General features: G+C 39.0%; 2 long non-coding RNA genes across 2 annotated transcripts; one reads left to right on the top strand and one right to left on the bottom strand.

Moving 5' to 3' along the window:
- The first annotated feature begins 1,663 nt into the window (after window positions 1-1,663).
- LOC134033795 (uncharacterized) lies at window positions 1,664-3,150 on the top strand. The gene is made up of 2 exons (XR_009932167.1): window positions 1,664-2,010; window positions 2,514-3,150. It is a non-coding gene; the product is annotated as an uncharacterized LOC134033795 (long non-coding RNA).
- Window positions 3,151-5,739: 2,589 nt separating this feature from the next.
- On the bottom strand, window positions 5,740-6,711 carry LOC134033813 (uncharacterized). Its single transcript, XR_009932172.1, has 2 exons — window positions 6,370-6,711; window positions 5,740-5,863 (listed from the first exon to the last, which is right to left on the bottom strand). It is a non-coding gene; the product is annotated as an uncharacterized LOC134033813 (long non-coding RNA).
- Between the last annotated feature and the right edge of the window lie 1,350 nt (window positions 6,712-8,061).

Below are 8,061 nucleotides of genomic sequence, written 5' to 3'. Positions count from 1 at the left end.
TGACCGACCATCCCCCTGTATCTGCATGAAATGGTTTGATCCTGCCTTAGCGCACTTATAGGTGACGGTGTTTAGTTGCAGTCAGTAGATGCGCTAGTCGCTAGAATGTCGGGCCGTAAACACAAATCAGGATTTCGGAAAAGATCAGAGAAAAAAGAAAGAGAGGATAGCCAAAGAGAGTGTTTCAATCAGTAACCCAGTTTTTATACTAAGAAAGGTGGGTAGCCAATCTGTGAGTGGTATTAACCTGTTGGTTTAATGTCCATATAAGCTATCTAGCTACCCAGCTAACAAGGGACGTCCTGGGGACGTCATTTTGTTAGCTGGGTACAGTGTTAGCCTACATTTCATCAACATTTAATCAGTGCAGGGAAACATTTAGCAAGATATTCAGATTAAATCATTGTCCCGACTCCCTGCCCCCCAGCAGCACCCCAGCAGCACCCCAGTCTCCCCATTACTATCGATCTCCAAGAAGCAATCCATTAACTAGAGAGGGTACAATTTCTGGGGAAATTGTAGAGTGTGCTTGCTTTCATCGGTTGCAGATGTGTCCGTTTATTAACTGTAATTTTTACAACTGATATTTCTCTATATTTTATATAAAAATGCCTACTTATTATTTATGAAGATTGCATAGATTTAAAAGCATAGCCTATTTGTTGCTGCTCATGTACAATTCAAAATACAAAAAGTGAAGTGTAGCATGTCCCTGTACTTACTGTAAGTCGCTCTGGATACGGGCGTCTGCTAAATGACTAATGTTATGTAGAATGAACCTAACCTATGTGACTTAAACGTCACCTTAAGTTTTTCCCTTCTACAGTAGTGATATTTTCAAGCATTTAGCCCATTCATTCATTAAGAACCACCTTTGAAACAAGCTGAACCCCCTTGAAACAAGCTATTCTAAGTAACAACGTTGTCACCGGCAGTATTAAATAGAATAGCGATTGAAACAGGACCATCTGCTAACTGAAAATATGCCCCCAAAAAAAGGAAATAAGCTTGACATTTATTTAGGGGGAAATGGCTAATTCAAAAGAAGTTTGCTGGAAGCGATCATTGTCAGTAACAATGCCAAATACGATCATTTGATCTTAGACTAGAGCCCAGCACGGTGGAGAAGCTGACCTCGGTAAATTGTGCTAAGCTAGCCTAGCTGCTGTTGCTAGCCAAACTTAAGGGGATTGTTTGAATGCGCCGGAAATGAAAAACGTTTCTTTTGACATCAAGTTTAGGCTGTGGCATTGAAGACAGCGACACACCACACAAGCTTGAGTTTAAATACATTATTTAATGTGAAATGACTTACTGTACATGCAAGTCTTGAATTACTTAAATGTATGATGCTGCCAGTTATGGAGGACCAAACCTGCCAAAATTAAAAATAAATAAATAAATAAATGTATAAATAAATGTATTTATACATAAAAAAATGTAAATATATAAAAATAAATGTATGAAAACATCTTAATTACGTATTTATGTATTTACATGGCCATTTATTTCTGTATTTATTTATTTTTGTATTTATTTATTTCTGTGTACATTTATTTCTGTATTTCCTTGTCCTTAAGCTAATGAGGTAAGCTGTCAATCAATGTATGTCACGGTGTCACCTTAACCCCATTGGTTGATCGGTATCAGAGTGCGAAGATGGACTTTCCATGCCTGGGTTTGCTATGACTACCTTAGTAAACAAAAGACTGCACACACGCAATAGATAGCGAGATATGAGAGTTTTGGCTAGCTAACCTTGCTAAAAAAAGTGCTAGTCAAGATGTTTAACTTTTTCGCGTTGAGGCTCTGGATACCAATTTGTACCATTTAGCTGCCTGCAGAGTCATAAAGAGAAAGAGTTGCGTCAATTGCCTTTACGTTCATGGTACTGTACTGTACTGTACTGTAGGCTAGTTAGAACTAGAGCGAGCTAGCATCAGTTTCAAACACAGCAGCATCGTCGTTGAGGAACAGTTGTACTGTACTGTATGATGGAGTTGTGCCAAGGTAAGAATGTGGAAGTTCTTGGCCCATTTTCTGGCATCTAGTACAGTTAACATTTCAGTATCTTAAAGTGCCGAGATTTTTTGATGCTAGCTAGACATGTAGAAGCCAGAACGTAGCAAAAACAATGTGCTACGAAGTGAGTGATGACCTGTTTATGTAATGATCAGTGTAGCTAGCTAATTTAGTGCACTATTTATATTTATTGAGAAACTAATGCCTACAAACAAGTTTGTGTGAGAGGAAAGCTGTATTTAATTATTAATCCGTAACTGTGGTCGCTTATTTGCACCATAGTCTGGGGGTTGGTACAGTAAGAAATTGGATGATATTATACAGTGTCAAGGAACCATCAAAGAACATAGTACAACATGGTTAATCTATTCATAAAGTGAATGTTTACTAAGCAAACTATGAGTTAGAGACCATTGTAACATTCAGTCCATCATGTGATTATCATTACAGCTTACTGTCTGTTTATGTGTGTGTGTCTATGGCCCTTGCAGTCTGGCATTGCTACTGATGTTGATGTGAGCTGAAAAGGAGGCCCAGTGCCTTGGAGGTGGATGTCAGACCACTGGACGAAGGAGCGCTGGATGGGAGACCACTAGTTGAAGGAGCGCTGGATGGGAGACCACTGGATGAGAGATTTCTGGATGAGGGAAAATGTGATGGAGTGGGCTGTCTTATATTTAAACCACAGTATTTTTGTCATTACTATGCTTTTAATTGTGGTCGTTATTGAGTTATATTGAGTTTGCTCCTGTTGACTTTAGCAAACCACCTCTTTCTCCTCTCACTATCAGCTGGGAAGCCGTAGCCTACATCACGACTCCCTATTTGGAGCATGCAATACATCCCCATGCATCACACCCAACCATTATGAAATCCAAGATGCTAGGTGCAAGACCAAGACAGCGCGGTGTAGACAAAAGCGTTACCTTTATTGTGTCACCCTTTACACTCTTTTCATAGCAGAGACTAAAATAACATGTGTACATATTTGAATAGTCATGTTGACTATCATGTAGTTGTACTGTAGCCTTTCACAACCAAGTCCTTGAGGTTTAATCATTGTGCACTACACATGCATAAAATGATACTATATAGTAGGGAAAGATTAAATAAAGATGCAGAACAAACTACTTGTTTCCAAGTTACATTTAATGACAACACATGAAGGGTATGAAGAGATTCTTAAAGAGAGAGATTCTTGAAGACATTCTTAAATTGGAATACAGCTCCTATTGCATCGGTTGATTTTCCAAATCCTGTTGATAATGACATGTGCAGCACGCTCCCTTACAAATGCACTGCTTGAACTATGAGTATCGGTGTACCTCAGTAAATTAGAATATTGTGGAAAAGTTTGTTTATTTTGATTAGTAAATTCAAAAGTTGAAACTCATATATTATACAGATGCATTACACACAGTGAAATACTTCAAGCGTTCATTTTAATTTTGATGATTCTGACTTTCATCTAATGAAATCCCAAAATTCAGTATCTCAGAAAATTAGAATATTACACAAGACCAATAAACCTAAGGATTTTTAATACAGAAATGTCAGCCGACTGGAAAGTATGTTCATATAGGCATTCAATACTTGGTCTGGGTTCCTTTTGCATGAATAATTGCATCAATATGGCATGGAGGCGATCAGCCTGTGGCACTGCTGATGTGTTATGGAAGCCCAGGTTGCTTTGATAGCGGCCTTCAGCTCGTCTGCACTGTTGGGTCTGGTGTCTCTCATCTTCCTCTTGACAATACTCATAGAGTCTATGGGTTCAGGTCAGGCAAGTTTGCTGACCAATCAAGTGATACCATGGTCATTAAACCAGGTTCTGTTACTTCTGGCAGTGTGGGCAGGTGCCAAGTCGTGCTGGAAAATGAAATCAGCATCTCCATAAAGCTTGTCAATGGAAGGAAGCATGAAGTGCTCTAAAATGTCCTGGTAGACGGCTGCATTGACTTTGGACTTGATAAAACTGTGGACCTACCAGCAGATTACATGGCTCTGCAAATCATCACTTGGAAACTTCAAACTGGACTTCAAGCAACTTGGATTCTGTGCCTCTCCACTTTTCCTCCAGACTCTGGGACTTTTATTTCCAAGTGAAATGCAACATTTACTTTAATCTGAAAAGAGGATCTTGGACCACTGAGCAAGTCCTTTCCCTTTTCTCCTTCGCCTGGGTAAGACGCTTCTGACGTTGTCTCTGGTTCAGGAGTGGCTTGACACGAGGAATGCGACAGTTGTAGCCCATGTCCTGGATACATCTGTGCGTGGTGGCTTTTGATGCACTGACTCCAGCCTCAGTCCACTCCTTGTGAATTTCCCCCAAATTCTTGAATGACCGTTGCTTCACAATCCTCTCAAGGCTGCAGTTATCCCTGTTTCTTGTGCACCTTTTTCTACCACAATTTTCCCTTCCACTCAACTTTCTATTAATATGCTTGGATACAGCACTTTGGGAACAGCCAGCGTCTTTAGCAATGACTTTTAGTGGCTTACCCTCCTTGTGGAGGGTGTCAATGATTGTCTTCAGGACAGCAGTCTTCCCCATGACTGTGTAGCCTACTGAACCAGACTTAGAGACCATTTAAAGGCTTAGGAAACCGTTACAGGAGATAATCAGCTGATTAGAGTAGGACATCATGAGTCTACAATATTTAACTTTTTCAGTCAAATGTTCTAGGATACTGAAATTTGGGTTTTCATTAGCTGTAAGCCATAATCATCCAAATTAAAAGAAATAAACACTTCAAATGTTTCACTGTGTGTAATGCCTCTGTATAATATACGAATTTCACCTTTTTCCATGATATTCTAATTTACTGAGATTCACCTGTGTCGGTCTAACTGCAGAGTATAGTAGTATAACCATGCTTATAAACTAGACCGCACCATTTCAATGATATGCAATCTACATAATGTATTTGTGACCTGCTAGGGAAGTTACCCGGCTTTTTACTAATCAAAATAAACAAACTTTTCCACAATATTCTAATTTACTGAGGTACACCGATACTCATAGTTCAAGCAGTGCATTTGTAAGGGAGCGTGCTGCACATGTCATTATCAACAGGATTTGGAAAATCAACCGATGCAATAGGAGCTGTATTCCAATTTAAGAATGTCTTCAAGAATCTCTCTCTTTAAGAATCTCTTCATACCCTTCATGTGTTGTCATTAAATGTAACTTGGAAACAAGTAGTTTGTTCTGCATCTTTATTTAATCTTTCCCTACTATATAGTATCATTTTATGCATGTGTAGTGCACAATGATTAAACCTCAAGGACTTGGTTGTGAAAGGCTACAGTACAACTACATGATAGTCAACATGACTATTCAAATATGTGCACATGTTATTTTAGTCTCTGCTATGAAAAGAGTGTAAAGGGTGACACAATAAAGGTAACGCTTTTGTCTACACCGCGCTGTCTTGGTCTTGCACCTAGCATCTTGGATTTCATAATGGTTGGGTGTGATGCATGGGGATGTATTGCATGCTCCAAATAGGGAGTCGTGATGTAGGCTACGGCTTCCCAGCTGATAGTGAGAGGAGAAAGAGGTGGTTTGCTAAAGTCAACAGGAGCAAACTCAATATAACTCAATAACGACCACAATTAAAAGCATAGTAATGACAAAAATACTGTGGTTTAAATATAAGACAGCCCACTCCATCACATTTTCCCTCATCCAGAAATCTCTCATCCAGTGGTCTCCCATCCAGCGCTCCTTCAACTAGTGGTCTCCCATCCAGCGCTCCTTCGTCCAGTGGTCTGACATCCACCTCCAAGGCACTGGGCCTCCTTTTCAGCTCACATCAACATCAGTAGCAATGCCAGACTGCAAGGGCCATAGACACACACACATAAACAGACAGTAAGCTGTAATGATAATCACATGATGGACTGAATGTTACAATGGTCTCTAACTCATAGTTTGCTTAGTAAACATTCACTTTATGAATAGATTAACCATGTTGTACTATGTTCTTTGATGGTTCCTTGACACTGTATAATATCATCCAATTTCTTACTGTACCAACCCCCAGACTGTGGTGCAAATAAGCGACCACAGTTACGGATTAATAATTAAATACAGCTTTCCTCTCACACAAACTTGTTTGTAGGCATTAGTTTCTCAATAAATATAAATAGTGCACTAAATTAGCTAGCTACACTGATCATTACATAAACAGGTCATCACTCACTTCGTAGCACATTGTTTTTGCTACGTTCTGGCTTCTACATGTCTAGCTAGCATCTTAAGCACTATAAGGCACTTTAAGATACTGAAATGTTAACTGTACTAGATGCCAGAAAATGGGCCAAGAACTTCCACATTCTTACCTTGGCACAACTCCATCATACAGTACAGTACAACTGTTCCTCAACGACGATGCTGCTGTGTTTGAAACTGATGCTAGCTCGCTCTAGTTCTAACTAGCCTACAGTACAGTACAGTACCATGAACGTAAAGGCAATTGACGCAACTCTTTCTCTTTATGACTCTGCAGGCAGCTAAATGGTACAAATTGGTATCCAGAGCCTCAACGCGAAAAAGTTAAACATCTTGACTAGCACTTTTTTTAGCAAGGTTAGCTAGCCAAAACTCTCATATCTCGCTATCTATTGCGTGTGTGCAGTCTTTTGTTTACTAAGGTAGTCATAGCAAACCCAGGCATGGAAAGTCCATCTTCGCACTCTGATACCGATCAACCAATGGGGTTAAGGTGACACCGTGACATACATTGATTGACAGCTTACCTCATTAGCTTAAGGACAAGGAAATACAGAAATAAATGTACACAGAAATAAATAAATAAATACAGAAATAAATGTACACATAAATAAATAAATACAAAAATAAATAAATACAGAAATGAATGGCCATGTAAATAAATAAATACGTAATTAAGATGTTTTCATACATTTATTTTTATATATTTACATTTTTTTATGTATAAATACATTTATTTATTTATTTTTAATTTTGGCAGGTTTTGTCCTCCATAGAGAACGAGTCTTTGAACCTGTGTGTATGCCTTGTGTATGAAATTATCACATCAAACGTAACGTGCTAACATGGATGCAGCTATGAAGCCGCCTGGTTTGCTTCAGGGAAAGTGTATTTTTAACCCATTAAGGAGTAGCGTCGCACATGTGTGATTCTGAACATTCCAACCTACTATTTTCCGATAGACAAAAACTATGTGACAAACGCTATAGTATGGCTTCAAAATGTACAATTAGGAGGCTAACAAGTAACACTAGCAGGTAGTAGCATTGCTACGAGTATTATGCTAGGTTGCTAGGTAACAGAAGCTAACTAAAGCTAGCTAGCTTCCGTTTTGGAAAAATAACTCACTCTGGTAGAAGCGTCGGAAATATTTAGAACTCACGCATCTAAAGGTTAAGAAGCTTCCCAATGGAAACCTCGACAAAACTAAGGTTGTTTGCACCTTGTGCTATGCGGAATTAGTTTACTGTAGGAGTTCTTCCAGTCTCAAATACCACCTAAACGCAAAGCTTCCCTTAGCTAATGCGGAAGATGCCGGGCCAAGCACTGATGTAGCGCAGGGGAAGAGTCGTCGTCAAACTACTGTTTGAGTGCAACCGAGGCAAGCCTGTCAGCACAGCTCTATCAGCCAAGTTAACTAATCTAATAAACAGTTAATAAACACAAGTACATCTTATTGAACATAATTTATTTTCATCACCAATTATATAGAACAGCTTTCTCAAGCAGTTTGTGATGCATTTTGGAAACAGGAGATGAGCCCCTGGTCTAATGCGCCACCTGGCTTGAGAAACCCATTCTCAACGACTTACTTTTAGTCATTATTTGGGTAGCACACATATTCTGAATGCCTTCGGTGGAATTCAAATGAGCCATTTTAATCTAGATTAACGCCAAGATTACAGTGATCTTAATCTAGATTTAAAAAATTAATCTATGCCCACCACTACTTTTAACGATTAAAAATGTATGAAAGTCAATAAGATACTCTTTTCATCACTGTTTTTTCTCCATTTTCAATA

Source organism: Osmerus eperlanus, chromosome 14 (assembly GCF_963692335.1).
Source record: "Osmerus eperlanus chromosome 14, fOsmEpe2.1, whole genome shotgun sequence".
Taxonomy (NCBI): domain Eukaryota; kingdom Metazoa; phylum Chordata; class Actinopteri; order Osmeriformes; family Osmeridae; genus Osmerus; species Osmerus eperlanus.
This window is presented reverse-complemented; position numbering and strand designations above follow the sequence as displayed.